The sequence below is a fragment of the Oncorhynchus mykiss genome, chromosome 1 (assembly GCF_013265735.2).
Source record: "Oncorhynchus mykiss isolate Arlee chromosome 1, USDA_OmykA_1.1, whole genome shotgun sequence".
Taxonomy (NCBI): Eukaryota; Metazoa; Chordata; class Actinopteri; order Salmoniformes; family Salmonidae; genus Oncorhynchus; species Oncorhynchus mykiss.
In genome coordinates this window covers 18,041,582-18,059,406 of record NC_048565.1, presented here as the reverse complement: position 1 = coordinate 18,059,406, position 17,825 = coordinate 18,041,582, and the positions used below count along the sequence as shown (strand labels likewise).

The following is a 17,825-nucleotide window of genomic DNA, read 5'->3' as shown; positions in this document are numbered from 1 at the left end:
GCTGAAAACAGAGACAGCATAGCACACATACAGAGTACATGCAGGTCCTGAAGCCCAGTCACTGCCAGTGCCTTGTGTTCTGATGTAGTCTGAATGCTGAGCTGGCATTGCCCAGCCTCTGGGCTGTGAGGTGCCAGGGCCTGAGGTTGATTATTTTCCCTTCCGAGACTGGGGAAAATTAAAACAAACTGTCCTTCCATATAAATAGTTGGAATTCTGTTTGCACAACTGACTGGGAGCAAAGATTAGAACATCTGAGGCACCAGTCCTGAATGGGCTTTCTTGTTTTTCTTTAGGATTGGTGAGTACGTCATTGGTCGCTCGCTCTGAGGGAAGAGAGACGTGGGATGTATTATAGCCGGTCTAAACTGTATGAGCTTTTGCTCGTCATATGCTATGACAGACTGTTCTCGGTAGTTTCAATAGATCTCATAATGTTCTGCCATCCAGAGTAAAATACAAGAAATTGCCGTGTTAAAGCAATTAAGCTATATTGTCTGGTCTTGAATGAATCCATGTTATTTATACAATAATATTTCATGCAAGAAGAACACACCTAGCCAGATGGAATCATGAATGGAAAACACCCTTCCATGCTGTGGGTATGCATGCCGGCGTACAAGTATGTATGACATGTAGATTGTAATGTTTAAATACAACAAATGTGACCCCAGCGAGGTGAATGAAGATATTGTGATGATAATATAAGGCAGAAATATGCGCGCTATTTGACCACGGAGTTTATAACCGCGTATGTTCTTTCGTGATCTCATATCCTGTGCCTCACGCCTTCACTTCCTCTTAGTAAGTGAGGAAGTTTCAGGCAGTTAATCCGACGCCTCATTCGTTCTTTCACTGAGCTGTCAACATTTAATTGTGAGGCGACTACATTCGATATAAAATATATATATAGCCAGCTATACTTCTCTGCAACAACGTTTTTCTTTTTGAAAACAGCTGCTCTCGTCTTACTATGACTCTCAGGTGATCGTCAAAGAGTCCAGGTGGTTCTGGTAAGTGTCTTTATTTAATTTGAGCTCTCCACATCACCCCATGTGTTGGAGATTGCTTGCTTGCTTGCTAGCGAGCTAAAAAAAACAGGCAGGCAGTCACTTCTGATATTTTGTCCACTGATTGTTCTTTTGACCAATCACATTCACATCAGCTCTTTTTCAGAACAGATCTTTTTAGTCTAAAGAGAAATTAGAGAGAAAAAAATCTGAATTGGGCTGCCTGTCTAAACGCAGCCTAAGAAAGCTAACGTTAGCAACTAGCCACAGTTCAGTCATGCTCAGCCATACCATAGTAGTGTAGCCAGCCAGTTCTTGTGTATCACGAAATGGGGATTCCTCCAGTCCGTTTGCTGTCTCTCATGTGTTTCACATTGACAGCTAAACTAGAACGAGTGTCTTAAACTAGCTATTTATCCAGCTAATTTAATTTCTATGAGCGAGCTAGCTTTCTTGCTCTGTCATATTGGTCCCCCTCTCCCTATTATCTGAGAACATTAGCTAGTTAAGGTTACTTGGTTAGCTAGCGAGAATGTTTTAGCTGCTATTGTATGCAGTTGATCACTGCGTTGTCTGTCTAAAGTCACTAAGATGACTAACATTAAATAACACAAGCATTTGCTTTTGTTACTAACTAGGTAGGTAGTGCATGGGTGCCTAACTTTGTCTGAAAGTGGGGGTGCAAAAGCTTGGGAGTGTGTGTGTGTGTCCCCCAGAAAATTTGAGTGTAAACATTTCAACACAGTTTCTTAACAGGGGGAATCCATATTTATGAACAGAACACAACTATTTTTCTTAGGTTTAGCCACAAATTATATTGGAAAATAGGCTTTGGTAAACCGTGTATATACTGTATACCGAGATATTTGGAAAAAGCCACAGGATGGTTTTTCAATACCATTGAAACTATTTACTATTTATTTTATACATTTGAATACTGGTATTTACCTTAAGTAAATACCTGCAGTCAACTTGCACAATACGTTAGGAGATAAAGAACATTACGTTCTAAATTTCACTTGTCACAATATTATGAAGCTTACGGTAGTCCCCAGTCACATGTCACGTGGTGTTTGTCCGGAGCCTTGTGAGTAACTCACTGTTGTGCAGCATGCTCCAGGTGATCTAATTACAGTAAGGAATTCACAGCTACATTTTTGCCAGCTAGATATCTTATAACTATTAAGTTACTGTCTAAAATGTGCTAAATGCTCTGCAGTTGTGCATTTTGGTGTGCTAATTTAGTAGCTAGTTAGCTATCTAGTTAAGTGGTTAGCTATGTCCTAAATCAATTATTTGCTTGGTAACAGCATAGAATCCCCTCATAGATGAAGAGCCTTGCTGCCTATTATTTGTTTTGGCGTGCAGCAAACTGTGAGTAGCATTTGAGTAATTTATTCTAATTTTTAAAATTTACATTTGGGCAAAACAGTTAAGAACATTCTTATTTACATATAGTTGTATAGTTTAGATCCGAAGCTCTACAAAATGTTCGCAATGCACTCATCAGCATTTAGTTAGCATTCTCTATGGAATTTTACATGTACACTGAACAAAAATATATAGGCAACATGGAAATGGTTGGTCTCATGAGCTGAAATAAAAGATTGCAGAAATGTTCCATACGAACAATGCTTATTTCTCTCAAATTTGGTGACTAAATGTGTTTCCATACCTGTTAATAAGCATTACTCCTTTGCTAAGATAATCCACCTACCTGACAGGTGTGGCATATCAAGGAGCTGATTATTACACAGGTGCACCTAAAAGGCCACTCTAAAATGTGCAGTTTTGTCACACAACACAATGCCATAGGTGTCTCCTGTTTTGAGGGAGTGTGAAATTGGCATGCTGACTCATGGAATGTCCAACAGAGCTGTTGCCAGAGAATTCAATGTTTATTTCTCTACCATAAGCTGCCTGAAATGTTGTTTTAGAGAATTTGTCAGTACATCCAACTTGCCCCACAACCGCAGACCATGTGTATGGCGTTTTGTGGGCGAGAGGTTTGCTGATGTCAATGTTGTGAACAGAGTGCCCCATGGTGGCTGTGAGGTTATGGTATGGGCAGGCATGAGCTTTGGACCACGAACAAAATTGCATTTTATCGGTGGCAATTTGAATGCACAAAAATACTGTGACGTGATCCCGAGGCCCATTTTGAAGACCATTTTGATCAGATCTGTATTCCCAATCATGTGAAATCTGTAGATTAGGGCCTAATGAATTTATTTCAATTGACTGATTTTCTCAGGAACTGTAACCCAGTAAAATCTTTGAAATTGTTTCATGTTGTTTGTTTTTGTTCAGTATACTTGTTAGCATTGCTAACCTTCGGATTACAGAATATTAGTGGGGTTTGATAACAGCGCCCCTTGTGTTCAGTGCCAGTATTACCAAATATCCCAGTATGACAGTCTCGTTACCGCCCAAGCCTATTCGGGGAAAAAGTGTTTAAATGACTAGATTACTAACCTATTCCCTTCCCCCGAAAATCCCACCCCCAATAATTAAATAACAGGTCTGAAATCCTAACAACCCTGGGACTCTCAAACATCCCTTCCCTGAAAATCCCACCGATAGTGATCGATTGATAGGTCTGAAATAGAGGTCGAGCGATTTAATCGGAATGGAAGATTTAATTAGGGCCGATTTTGAGTTTTCATAACAATCGGTGATCTGCATTTTCGGACACCGATTGTGGCCGATTTACATTGCACTCCACGAGAAGACTGCGTGGCAGGCTGGACGACCTGTTTCGCGAGAGCCGCAAGAAGCCAAGGTAAGTTGCTAGCTAGCATTAAACTTTCCTGCATTTGCCAGCAGCTCTTTGCTGTGCTTCAAGCATTAGGCTTGAAGTCATAAACAGCTCATCAACTCCTGAGATTAGGCCGGTGTAACCGATGTGAAATGGTTAGCGGGTTGCGCTAATAGCTTTTCAATCGGTGACGTCACTCGCTCTGAGACCTTGAAGTAGTTGTTCCCCTTGCTCCGCGGCTTTTGTGGAGTGATGGGTAATGATGCTTCGAGGGTGGCTGTTGTCGATGTGTCCCTGGTTCAAGCCCAAGTAGGGGCAAGGAGAGGGACGGAAGCTATACTGTTACACTGGCAATACTATAGTGCCTATAAGAACATCCAATAGTCAAAGGTATATGAAATACCAAATGGTATAGAGAGAAATAGTCCTATAATTCCTATAATAACTGCAACTTCTAACTTCTTACCTGGGAATATTGAAGACTCATGTTGAAAGGAACCACCAGCTTTCATATGTTCTCATGTTCTGAGCAAGGAACTTAAATGTTAGCTTTTTTACATGGCACTTATTGCACTTTTACTTTCTTCTCCAACACTTTGTTTTTGCATTATTTAATCCAAATTGAATATGTTTCATTATTTGAGGCAAAATGTATTTTATTGATGTATTATATTAAGTTAAAATAGGTGTTCATTCAGTATTGTTGTAATAGTCATTATTAAAAATAAATAACTAAAAATATTAAATCGGCCGATTAAATCGGTATCTGCTTCTTTTTTTTTGAGTCTCCAATAATTGGTATCGGCGTTTAAAAATCATAATCGGTCGACCTCTAGTCTGAAACCCTACCAACTCTGTGACTGTCTCAAATACCCTGCTCCACCCTGACAATCCCACCCACAGGGATGGATTGACAGGCCAACCTGCTAACCTCTCTGGGGTAGGGGGCAGTATTTTGACATCCGGATGAAAAGCGTGCCCAAAGTAAACTGCCTGTTGCTCAGGCACAGAAGCTAGGATATGCATATAATTGGTTTAGATTTAGATAGAAAACACACTAAAGTTTCTAAAACTGTTAAAATTATGTCTGTGAGGACAACAGAACTGATATGGCAGGCGAAACCCAGAGGACAACCCCCCCACACTATTTTCAATGGCTAGTACTATAATTTATAAGCCCAAGTCCTCCCAAATTGCAGTTCCAAGGGCTTCCCCTAGATGTCAACAGTCTTTAGAAAGAGTTTCAGGCTGGTTTTTGGAAAAATTACCTGGAAATTGTAGTTTTTCTAGGTGGCTCCCATTTTGGCTGTAGTGTTTCCAAGCGCGTGGAGGAAATCTGACACGACGGCTGGATTAACAAGAAGTTGAGCTTTATTTTGATGTATAACACATTTTCAAGAATGTTAAATATTTGAATTTAGTATTTTTGAATTTCGCGCTCTGCAATTTCACTGGATATTGGCCAGGTGGGACGTTACCGTCCCACGTACCCTAGTGAGGTTAAGAATGTGCCCAGGATAAATAGATAAAAATGTTATTGGTCGCATACACAAACTCAGCAAAAAAAGAAACGTCCTCTGTCAACTGCGTTTATTTTCAGCAAACTTAACATGTGTAAATATTTATATGAACATAAGACTCAACAACAGACATAAACTGAACAAGTTCCACAGATGTGACTAACAAATGGAATTATCTGTCCCTGAACAAAGGGAGGGGGGGGGGGGGGGGGGGGGGTGTGAAGAGCACTTTTTGCCAGTCCTATCTGGTCCAGCAACGGTGGGTTTGTGCCCATAGGCGACGTTGTTGTCTGTGATGTCTGGTGAGGACCTGGCTTACAACAGGCCTACAAGCCCTCAGTCCAGCCTCTCTCAGCCTATTGCGGACAGTCTGAGCACTGATGGAGGGATTTTGCATTCCTGATGTAACTCGGGCAGTTGTTGCCATCATGTACCTGTCCCGCAGGTGTGATGTTCGGATGTACCGATCCTGTACAGGTGTTACACGTCGTCTGCCACTGTGAGGACGATCAGCTGTCCGTCCTGTCTCCCTGTAGCTCTGTCTTAGTTGTCTCATAGTACGAACATTGCAATTTATTGCCCTGGCCACATCTGCATGCCTCCTTGCAGCATGCCTAAGGCATGTTCACGCAGGTGAGCAGGGACACTGGGCATCTTTCTTTTGGTGTTTTTCAGAGTCAGCCGAAAGGCGCCTAGTGTCCTAAGCTTTCATTACTGTGACCTTAATTGCCTACCGTCTGTAAGCCGTTAGTGTCTTAACGACTGTTCCACAGGTGCATGTTTATGGTTCACTGAACAAGTATGGGAAACAGTGTTTTAAACCCTTTACAATGAAGATCTGTGAAGTTCTTTGGATTTTTATGAATTGTCTTTGAAAAACAGGGTCCTGAAAAAGGGACATTTTTCTTTTTTTGCTGAGTTTATTTGGCAGATTTTATTGCGGGTGTTTCTAGCTGCAACAGTGCAGTAATATCAAACAATACACACATCTAAAAGTAAAATAATGGAATTAAGAAATGTATAAATATTAGGACGAGCAGTGTGTGTGTGGATATATACAGTGCATTCGGAAAGTGTTCAGACCCCTTTTTCCTGTCAATCTACACACTATCCCATAATGACAAAGGAACAAAAAGGTTTAAAAAATTATAATTAAATTTTACATTGACATAAGTATTTAGAGCCTTTTGTCATGAGACTTGAAATTGAGCTCGGGTGTATGTTTCCATTGATCATTCTTGATGTTTCTACAACTTGATTGGAGTCCACCTGTGGTAATTTCAATTGATTGGACATGATCTGGAAAGGCACACACCTGTCTATATAAGGTCCGACAGTTGACAGTGTATGTCAAGAATGAAAACCAAGCCACGAGGTTGAAAGAATTGTCCGTAGAGCTCCGCGACAGAATTATGTTGAGGAACAGTTCTGGGGAAGGGTACCAAAACATTTCAGCAGCATTGAAGGGCTCTAAGAACACAGTGGCCTCCATCATTCTTAAATGGAAGAAGTTTGGAACCACCAAGATTCTTCCTTAAGGTGGCCGGCCGCCAGGCCAAACTGAGCAATCGGGAGAAGGACCTTGGTCAGGGAGGTGACCAAGATCCAGAGTTCCTCTGTGGAGATGGGAGAACCTTCCAGAAGGAAGGACAATCATCTCTGCAGCACTCCACCAATCAGGCCTTTTATTGTAGAGTGCCAGACAAAGCCACTCAGTAAAAGCTACATGACCGCCAGCTTGGAATTTGCCAAAAGGCACCTAAAGGACTCTCAGACAATGAGAAACAAGACTCTCTGATCTGATGAAACCAAGTTTCTCGCTTGGCATTCACTCTTTGGCCTGAATGCCAAGCGTCACATCTGGAAGAAACCAGGAACCGCTCATCTGGCCAATACCTTCCCTACGGTGAAGCGTGGTGGCAGAATCATGCTGTGGGGATGTTTATCTGCGGCAGGGACTGGGAGACTGGTCAGGATTGAGGGAAAGATGAACGGAGCAAAGTACAGAGAGAGCCTTGATGACAACCTGCTCCAGAGCGCTCAGGGCCTCAGACTAGGGCGACGGTTCACCTTCCAACAGGATAACGACCCTAAATTCACAGCCAAGACAATGCAGGAGTGGCTTCGGGACAAGTCTCTGAAGTGGCCCAACCAGAGCCCGGACTTGAACCTGATCGAACATCTCTGGAGAGACCTGAAAATAGCTGTGCAACAACGCTCCCCATCCAACCTTACAGAGCTTGAGGATCTCAAAATCAAATGTTATTTGTCACACGCGCCGAATTCAACAGGTGTAGATCTTACAGTGAAATGCTACTTACAAGCCCTTAACCAACAATGCAGTTGTTAGAAATATAAGCAATAAAAGTAAGAAATACTTAGAGCAGCGGTAAAATAACACTAGCGAGGCTATATACAAGGGGTACCGGTATAGAGTCAATGTGTGGGGAAACCGGTTAGTCAAGGTAATTGCGGTAATATGTAGATGTAGGTAGAGTTATTAAAGTGACTATGCATAGATAATATCAGTAACAGTAGCGTTAAAGGGGGGCAAAGCAAATCGTCTGGAAGCCCTTTGGACCTAGACTTGGCGCTCCGGTACCGCTTGCCATGCGGTAGCAGAGAACAGTCTGTGACTAGGGTGGCTGGAGTCTGACAATTATTAGGTCCTTCCTCTGGCACCCCCTGGTATAGAGGTCCTGGATGGCAGGAAGCTTGGCCCCAGTGATGTACTGGGCCATACGCACTACCCTCTGCAGTGTCTTGCGGTCGGAGGCCGAGCAGTTGCCATACCAGGCACTCATGCAACCCGTCAGGATGCTCTCGATGGTACGGCTGTAGAACCTTTTGTTCTGCAGAGAAGAATGGGATAAACTCCCCAAATACTGGTGTGCCAAGCTTGTAGCGTCATACGCAAAAATAATCGAGGCTGTAATTGCTTCCAAAGGTGCTTCAACAAATTACTGATTTAACGGTTCTGTGTACTTATATAAATGTGATTTCATTTTTAAAATATTTTTTATATACATTTGCAAAATTTTCTAAAAACCTGTTTTTGCCTTGTCATTATGGGGCATTGTGTGTAGATTGAGGGGGAGAAACTATTTAATCCATTTTAGAATAAGGCTGTAACGTGACAAAATGTAAGGAGTCTGAATACTTTCCAAATGCACCGTATCGTCGCTGTCTGGTCCACTGGCCGGTCTACATGTGCATTCCATCATCGCAGAATGATTAGGATTTGCCATAAGATGGGTCATACACAGTCAGCAACATCACACGGCCCAGGATGTGAATAAGTGATTTTAAATAATGATTATAAGTAATTATTGAAATTAAGAACGTGTTCTTAACAGACTTGCCTAGTTAAATAAAGGTGTAAAAAAAAAAAAAAAAGATTGTTATGAACTTGAAATCGGCCCTAATTAATCGGTTGATCTCTACACTGAAGCACAATGTTCATTATAATATTTTGTTTTTGATTGGATTATAGTCAAAGTGCCAGTTAGTCATATCAATGTTCCCTTCTGTAGTGTATGCTATGTTTTCTAAATTTTTGTTACAGCGATAGTTACTCCGTACTACACACTGGTTTGATGCAGGTTAGACATCATTGGTAAATAATTTCTTCCCATGATTTTAAGCTTGATGGTTGAATTGTATTTAGATTTTTAAGACTGCTACAGCTTGGTTTGGAAATTATCTGCATTTTTCTGTCAAATACATTACTCTCTTTAAAAATTAGTTCACATTTTGTGGGACATTCTTTCATTGTTGAATCTGGATTCTTATTCAAATTGAATGATAATGAAAAATCAATTAAAGCCAACAGTTGTTTCTAGTTAAGTGGGCTAGCTTATTGTTCCTGTTGGCTAAACCACATTCTACTTCTGTGGAAGTAACTTAGTTGTCATGTTTTGTGACATAGCATATTTTCTTTTGTCCACTGAAATGCTTTTCAGGGCTTGAGAATAAACATTATCCATGAGTGTATAGAAATGTGTGGGTTTTTCTAGTGGATATGATCCATGTAAAAACAATGAATGAAGGTTGAATAGAAAGACCAAGAAGGAAGTGGAGAACTATATGGAACTCTGCACAAATATAATATGCGCAACTTTCTTTCCGGTTCCTTAATTTTTTTTTGCTCTTTGTATTAGTAGGCATACAGTATCAATATCATTTGATACTGTATGCCTACATTGCATAACCTTATTTTGGAACCAGGCTTTCTCCCGGGCGTGAGCCAGGTGGCCTGTCTTAGCCGAGTGTGATGTCTACTCAAAACAAAAGCATGCAGAGTAATGAGTAGGATTCTGTTTTCAAATTCAAAAGTGATTGCTTTTGATAGTTTTTATTGGGAAGGCAGATAAAGACTAATTTGACATTTCAAAACATTTTTTATCGAAAAGAGATGTTCTATGTTTCTGAAAATGTATCCTGCTCCGTTGTTGACAACACGACTGAGCAGCGCAGATTTAATGTTAGCTTTAAGAAGGGCGCTCCTCCTGCACTGCTTTTGCCTGTTTCCTAGTTTGTCATTTTAGAAATATGGTAACTTCTAGCCTAACTAAGGCAGATAGTGTTAATGGTATTTCTCCTCTAACAATCCAGAGGTGCTGTCATGCCAATGATTAACCCATTGTTTGTGTGGCTTTAAGTATGAGTCTGACCTTTCCTGTAGTGGTTCACCGGTCAATGCCAAGACTTGCCAAACTAAATATGATGCTGTAGGTTCTGTTGACCCATAGCGGGTTTTTACTGCTGACTGATTCACTATTCCCTTTCAGGGATATGATCATATCATTGTCACAATCACCCTTCAATTGGGAAGGATGAGTCACTCTTTGAAATTACAAATCATCATGAGACCTCTCTCTCCCCGGAGTGTTTACTCCTCGAGTCATTTCTGGCCTTCACTTGGTGTGCCAACTAGGCCCTTAAGGAAATTAGGGCTTACCCCAAATCAAGGAACTTGAGTGAACCTTGGGATAAAAGTGAACAGGAAATACGTTTATTTGAAAAAATAACTAAACTGCTTGGGAGGAATAAAATGACTTCTACTAGCCTATTTTTATTTTCAGGAGCATCTTGGAGGTAGGCTAAATCTTTGATAATAGGAGATTAGCCTGGCTGTATCAGCTTTAGTTTAAGTTAAGACTTGACAGTCTCTCCTCTTGGCCTCAAGTTTTCACCTTAGTTTCCTCATGAATGCTCCAACTGCAGAGAAAATCTTGATGCAAGGCTCTTGAGCATTATTTTTCGCCTTGATTTGTATCCCATTGATAATGTCTATTTCATTCTCAGGATGTAGACCAGTACCTGGTTGCTTTTTCTGCGTCTGGCTGCAGGGTTCAGGATCACGGTTAGAAATGCCTCTTATTGACCTTGCCCAGTTGACCCCTGAACTTCCTGCTTTCTGGAAAGTTCAAATGCATACAGGATGTCCTGGCCAAACTGGAGATTTGGAGGTGGTTAGTGAAGGCTTGGGAAGCGCGGCGCCAATCTCCCCTAGGCCTTTGAGCCGAGGCCTGTGTACTTTTCACAGGTGAGCTGAAATACAGCAGCCTATGACAGAAGGTCTGCCAATGTTGGTCTGGAGTTGGGGTGAGAAATATTCTGACATGATGCAAGTCCCTTCAGCAGCCCGGCACTGTTTGCACTCCGAGCCCCCTGGCCGCGTTGCAGATAAGCAGGCCTTTCTAGTCCCGGCCCTGCGGTTTACCTCCAACAAGCCCAAGACAAACCAGCAAACCCCATCACTGGAAGCGTGATTTAAGAGCTTTTGAGTTAAAATAGAAACAACCTTGAAATTTTGCACAGCGGCGTGAACCAGAGACAAGTTTTTCGGCCAAAACGAGGAGTCCAAACTTGTGCCCTCAAGGACTGAACATTGAAGTGAGATGTTATGTCACGCTGAAACTATATCCCAAGGGTTGAGTCCTCACATGTATACTCACTAAGCTCAGTGGGTTTTATAGCCTCACTGTTGCATGTGGACATAGACTTGTGATATGTGGACCTCCCTCCACTTTGAAGTGCTTATCAAGCATGTCTCTCCTTGAAAGGCACTTTGCTAGAGATCTAGCTAGTTAGTTCTGGATCAGAGGGAAGTCATTACCTCGTGTTTTTTGTATTACAAAAGTCATTCATAAAGAGTTCCTAGGTTTGTTCTGAGGACCTACACTTGCCATGCCAAGAAGCATGTGTCTCTTATGTAAATAATATTGCTTAATCTCTCTGAGGGTGTTATCAGCAGTTTTTCCCAGGCTGTAGAGCCATGCCACGGCTAATCCAGGAGCATGTGGCCTGATTTAGGGCTCCACGGCCGTTTTGATGTCTACATTTTGTTTTTGTCTTCTCCTCTGAGTTCCTCTCTCCTGGCCTACACACACCTCCTGGCCTACACACACCTCTAACCAGGGTGTAGATTTTTCTGTGTTTTATATATTTCCACACTTCCACACTGCCCTGTTTTGAGGACTGCCTAAAATTTCTGCCTGGTGGGATGGAGTTTTGACCTGCCTGGTGACACCAGGCGATAAATTAGTTAATAGACCAATAAGAAAGAGTTCCAAACCTCTACCAATAACATCTAGTTTTCATTTTCTCATCTCTACTCATACCACTCCCAGAAATTCTTGCTTGAGAAATTTCTCTTAGCTAAGAAGCTATTTTTGTTTTATTTTTGACCATTTTAATTGGAAACAGAGTAAGGTGCTTGTTACCCAGAAACTATTTGATATTGAGATAACAGGTGCATTAGACCTTTTCTAACCTCACTCCCCGATCTCATCTCTTGATTTAAATAAATTTATTTTACATGTTTTTTCCCGTCCTGGTTGGTGTATGAATGCCATCTCTAACATTAGCTCCATGGTCTTGTCTGTTCTGAGATATAGAGTTTGAGCGGTCTCCACCTAGGATTACTTGAGTCCCTCATCTTGACACTAATAAGATTGAGTGAGACCTGACTACTACTTTTGGCTATGGCTTAGAGTTAGGGACTCCTTCTGCATCTTAAGGTGAGTTTGACTAGGTGAGTCATGTTGTTTTGACAGGTTGGGATTGAGTTCAGCATTGCATATACATTTGCAAAAGGCCGGTGCTCTTTATTTTCTGTTAAAACGTCAAGGTTTAAAAATAAATAAAAAATGTTGATCTAAATACTCCTGCCATTTGCATTGGTTGTAAAACATGTTTCTACTTTACCTCTACAATCAATCCAGTTCAATTCAACTTTAATTGCACCCGTTTAACAGAAATTATTGCTCTTTGAATTAATCTCATACCACAAAATGTACAGTCGAGAGAGGGACACATGAATTGCAACCATGGATTTCACAGTACCTTGTCTGGTACTTGGCTCAGTAGAGGCTCTAACAGGAGGGGGGTTCACACTAGAACAAAAGCCAAGGCAGCACTGACCTGCGAGTCGAGGCAGGGGGTCCAGGGTCCTGGCCAGAGCTGATCTGAGAGCAGGTGACCAAGGCCACTGGCGGGGGGGTGATATACCACTGAATGTTAGCACGGCCGGGAACAAAGCCCTGTGATTAGGAGGGGAAGTGATAAAGAAAGCGTATTGAGTTGAGAGCATGACTGCAACAAAACATTTTTCCTCCAAATGCTTCCATGAATTATGACCTCCGTCATTGGGTCAGGGCTCATTGTTAGCTATTCTCTCCGTGTCCAAGAACAGGAGAGGGAAAACAAGAGAAGGACTGGCGTCTGTCTCTTCTGAGCCATCCAAATTGCTGAGTTACTGGTTTTTGAAGGCTTGGTTTCCCTGAAGTCAAGCCTTTCATTCAGGTTGTTTTGAAATGTATGCAGCCGGTGTGGGTGGCTGAATTGTTGCTGCTGGCTAAGAAAAGAAAAGCCTCCTCGATGACAGAGAGTGCTCAACCATAGAGTGGCGTGTACAAATCTGCCCGGCTGCCATCACAACTGTTTTCATCCTGAGAACAAACTCGTGACATTTAGGACAAAAATGTTAAAGAATAAAAAACAAACCTGCTGGGTAAAGACTGAAGAGTCCTTTGATTATTTCTCCTTTTATTTAGAACCTTTGTGCAAATTTTCAATTAAGCATGTAACAAAATATATTGATGTATAAAATCTAAAAAGGTAAATAGAAAACACTTCAAAATAAATATAGGCCTAAAAAATATGTTTGGGGACTTGCCTGTTTTGCATGTTATTTTGTTACATATCAATTTGCATTTGGTATCTTGGATCGAGTGTTGGCACCAACTCAGGAAACCCCCGTTTCTCGACCGTGTAAATTTGGGGCCATGTTTTTGCAGATGTAAGTGGTAACGGCAGCTGTTATCTCCTTCCATCTTCGTGATTCTTTGCCATATGTTGTGCCGCAGGCAAAAACCCCCTTGCAACATCTGAGTCGGGCGTTTGTTTTGAGCTCTCAGCTCTACCTTTTTGCGTCTCATCCGTAGACTCTCCGTACTGTTTCACGTGATTTTTGCATAGTTGTTTGAGCCTGTTGTCGGGACCGCCCTGCGGCATATTTTGCAGAGGACGGATTTCTGGTCCGTGTCAGACTTTTCATACCCAAATCACGTCCATGCGACCGAAGTAGCCCCTCTTTTAGATATGAGCTCTGTCATGTTCACTCTCCATGTTTTTTTTGTGTTGCAAATTTCCTTCCACACGGCACTTGTGTAAGAGCGCAAAGCATCGTCCAATTGACAAAATATTGCCGTAAAGTGTGATTTGCAACACAACTAAATAAACGATGAGCATAATATGAAACAATAGAAAAACATCTATCATCACACGATATACACTGCTCAAAAAAATAAAGGGAACACTAAAATAACACATCCTAGATCTGAATGAATGAAATATTCTTATTAAATACTTTTTTCTTTACATAGTTGAATGTGCTGACAACAAAATCACACACAAATGATCAATGGAAATCAAATTTATCAACCCATGGAGGTCTGGATTTGGAGTCACACTTAAAATTAGTGGAAAACCACACTACAGGCTGAGCCAACTTTGATGAAATGTCCTTAAAACAAGTCAAAATGAGGCTCAGTAGTGTGTGTGTGTGGGGCCTCCACGTGCCTGTATGACCTCCCTACAACGTCTGGGCATGCTCCTGATGAGGTGGCGGATGGTCTCCTGAGGGATCTCCTCCCAGACCTGGACTAAAGCATCCGCCAACTCCTGGACAGTCTGTGGTGCAACGTTGGTGGATGGAGCGAGACATGATGTCCCAGATATGCTCAATTGGATTCGGGTCTGAGGAACGGGCGGGCCAGTCCATAGCATCAATGCCTTCCTCTTGCAGGAACTGCTGACACACTCCAGTCACATGAGGTCTAGCATTGTCTTGCATTAGGAGGAACCCAGGGCCAACCACACCAGCATATGGTCTCACAAAGGTTCTGAGGATCTCATCTCGGTACCTAATGGCAGTCAGGCTACATCTGGCGAGCACATGGAGGGCTGTGCGGCCCCCCCAAAGAACGTTCTCCACGGCGTCTCCAGACTCTGTCACGTCTGTCACATGTGCTCAGTGTGAACCTGCTTTCATCTGTGAAGAGCACAGGGCGCCAGTGGCGAATTTGCCAATCTTGGTGTTCTCTGGCAAATACCAAACGTCCTGCACGGTGTTGGGCTGTAAGCACAACCCCCATCTGTGGACGTCGGGCTCTCATACCACCCTCATGGAGTCTGTTTATGACCATTTGAGCAGACACATGCACATTTGTGGCCTGCTGGAGGTCATTTTGCAGGGTTCTGGCAGTGCTCCTCCTGCTCCTCCTTGCACAAAGGCGGAGGTAGCGGTCCTGCTGCTGGGTTGTTGCCCTCCTATGGCCTCCTCCACGTCTCCTGATGTACTGGCTTGTCTCCTGGTAGTGCCTCCATGCTCTGTACACTACGCTGACAGACACAGCAAACCTTCTTGCCACAGCTCGCATTGATGTGCCATCCTGGATGAGGTGCACTACCTGAGCCACTTGTGTGGGTTGTAGACTCCGTCTCATGCTCCCGCTAGAGTGAAAGCACCGCCAGCATTCAAAAGTGACCAAAACATCAGCCAGGAAGCATAGGAACTGAGAAGTGGTCTGTGGTCACCACCTGCAGAACCACTCCTTTATTGGGGGTGTCTTGCTAATTGCCTATAATTTCCACCTGTTGTCTATTCCATTTGCAAACAGCATGTTTGATTTCACAGAAGTGTGTTTGACTTGGAGTTACATTGTGTTTAAGTGTTCCCTTTTTTTTTAGCAGTGTATATCGTCATATCGCCCAGCCCTATTTGAAAGTATTGAACTGATTTCACTCAGAACGTTGTTAGAAAACCAAGCTTTGTTTGAGTCACTCGTAGAAAAGGCAACATGAAGTACGACTACAAACTGCCTGTGGAATTGTGTCTGTTAGCCTGTTGTAAAATATGGACGGTGGTGCAGGTTTGTCCGTGATGTGCGGAAGTCCCTTTTAGGGTTGCAAAGGATCGGAAACTTTCCCGGTAAATTTCTGGAAGTTTTCCACGGGAATTTTGCTTAAATTCATCAAAGGTTAGCTTATAACAGTGAACTTTTTTTGTGGGATACACAAGACAATTCTAGGTCTTGTTGGATATTGTTTTGTGAAACTATCCCCAATTCAATGGAATTGCAACCTTCTGCATGCACAGTGCATTCTTCCATCACATGCACAGCTGATTCTCAAGATCTTGCACACTAGTAAGATGCTAAATGAGCCTACACTACTACACTGTCTGAGCCAAGGACTACATGCTTTCTGGTAAGTTTTGATTACAATACTGGGTGGGGTGAATATATTTTCTGTGACACATTCTTTTTTGTTAACTAGTAAATAGTAGCCTACAGGAAAGTGTGTTTAAATAATTTCGAATCTTTTAACAATTTCTGCTGGTTAGTTTTTGCTACCATGTGGGTTTTAGCTTGCTTGAGCCTGCTAACTGAGTGTTAATTCACCTGTTTCCATACATGTTTCATTTAAAAACATTTATCTTACAAAGGAGTTTAATCTAACTGCTTAACTATTTATCTGTACATGGAATTGTATTTATTCATTTTCTTAATAATTTGTTTTCTAATCTTTACAGGAAAATCCCACAGGCACTATCTGATGTGTGGAGACATTTCATTGCAGCTAATGTAGAAGGAAAAGCTGTGTACATTTTGCAAAAACTGTGCAAAATCATATGTGAAGAATGCAACAAAGATGTAGAATCATCTGGCCAAGTCCACAACGTTCCCTTAGCGCTCACAACAAGCAACCTCTGACAAAAGCTGTGTATTGCAACTGGTTCACCTCTGATGCTCACAGGCAAGGTGTATTGGAAGAGATTTTTCTGAATGTTCTTCACCCAGCATACACCCCTCCAACCAGACATGCTTTATCTACTTATTTGATGGATACAGAATTCAAGTGAAGGTCAAGCAAATCAGAGATGGCAGACTGTATTGCAATCATCTCTGATGGGTGGTTGAATGTTCGTGGGCAAGGACTAATTAACTACACCATCTCCACCGCTCAACCAGCATTCCACAAGAGCACAGACACAAGGGACAACAGACACACCGGTCTCTACATTGAAGATGAGCTGAAGGCAGTCATCAATGACCTTGAACCACAGAAGGTATTTGCACAGGTGACAGACAATGCTGTGAAAATAAAGGCTGCTTGGTCTAAAGTGGAGGAGTTCTAGCCTCACATCGCACCCATTGGCTGTGCTGCTCATGCATTGAATCTGCTCCTCAAGGACGACATGGCACTGAAAACAATGGATACACTCTACAAGAGAGCCAAGGAAATGGTTAGGTATTTGAAGCTTCATCAAGTTATAGCAGCAATCTACCTCACCAAGCAAAGTGAGAAGAATAAGAGCACCACATTGAAGCTGCCCAGCGACACCCGTTGGGGTGGAGTTATCATCATGTTTGACAGTCTCCTGGAGGGGAAGGAGTCTCTCCAAGAAATGGCTATATCACAGTCTGCCGACATGAACAGCCCCATCAATAGGATCCTGAATAGCAGCCTGAAACTCCTGAAACCTATAGCAGTAGCTATTGCACAGATTGAGGGAGACAATGCCATCCTGATGTTCAGACTCTGCTTGCAGATGTAGGAGAAGAAATCCGTACTGCCCTGCCCACTTCACTGTTGCTCCAAGCAGAGGAAACTGCAGTTCTGAAATACATCAAAAAGCGTGAAGACTTCTGACTGAAGCCCATACACACCACTACGTACATGTTGTACCCCAAGTATCCTGTCTGGCGCAGAGATCAACAAGGCCTATGGTGTCATCACTACCGTGAGGGCAAGGTTCTTGGCAGCCTGGCGAAGTACACTTCCAAACAAGGGCTTTGGAATGGAGATGCAATATGGCAGTCGTGCCAACATATCTCATCAGCCACCTGGTGGATGGGACTTTGTGGATCTGAGGCTCTTTCCCTTGTTGCCTCCATCATCCTCCAAATCCCACCAACATCAGCCGCCTCAGAGCGCAACTGGTCCTTATTTGGGAACACACACACA

General features: G+C 42.4%; 1 protein-coding gene across 3 annotated transcripts in view; it reads left to right on the top strand.

The window, feature by feature from the left end:
- Positions 1 to 804: 804 nt before the first annotated feature.
- Positions 805 to 17,825, top strand: part of LOC110497425 (probable cation-transporting ATPase 13A3) — a 48,099-nt gene continuing 31,078 nt past the window's right edge. For all 3 annotated transcript variants that reach the window (XM_036958882.1, XM_036958845.1, XM_036958927.1), the window contains exon 1: positions 805 to 1,013. The gene's annotated coding sequence lies outside the window, so the exon portion shown is untranslated. The remainder of the gene's footprint in view (positions 1,014 to 17,825) is intronic.